Genomic DNA, 554 nt, shown 5'->3' with positions numbered 1-554 from the left:
TTTTTTTCAAATGTTTTTTTTATGGGCTCCTAAGGGGTAACTCGTGAAAATAGACCTCTCTATGGACGAAATTTCCGTCCGTTTTGCTCTATCTTGTACCGTTTTGGCACTATGGGGCATTTCTTGGCGAAAACAACTTTAAAAAGACAAAATTGTCTAATAAATCGTAAAAAAGGCTTCATGTCACAGAATCGTAAAGTGAGTAACACTTAAACTACACATTACGGGTCGAATCACACCCTCTTTAGGGCTTAAGGCTCCCTAGATTATCTAGTATCTCTAAAACGTTGATTTTTACATAACAATCTGACAAAATTCGAACTTTTAATGAAATCTGTCATAGAACGGCAGAAGTTTCCTATCCCTAATTTCAGAGTAATACGACCCCGACAAATGGTTCGAGTATGTCAAATTTTGGGCCGGAAGGCCCTTATCCTCTATACCCTCTCCTTAACTCGTCTCGGGTGTCAGCGCCGCAGGCCTAGCTATATGTGCGCCAGGCGCGTCGCAGCGTAACAGTGTTTCGTGAGATATCGCGAAGCCTGTTACGCGAG

This window comes from Frankliniella occidentalis, unplaced genomic scaffold, assembly GCF_000697945.3.
Source record: "Frankliniella occidentalis isolate FOCC.00 unplaced genomic scaffold, Focc_3.1 Scaffold77, whole genome shotgun sequence".
Classification (NCBI taxonomy): Eukaryota; Metazoa; Arthropoda; class Insecta; order Thysanoptera; family Thripidae; genus Frankliniella; species Frankliniella occidentalis.
This window is presented reverse-complemented; position numbering follows the sequence as displayed.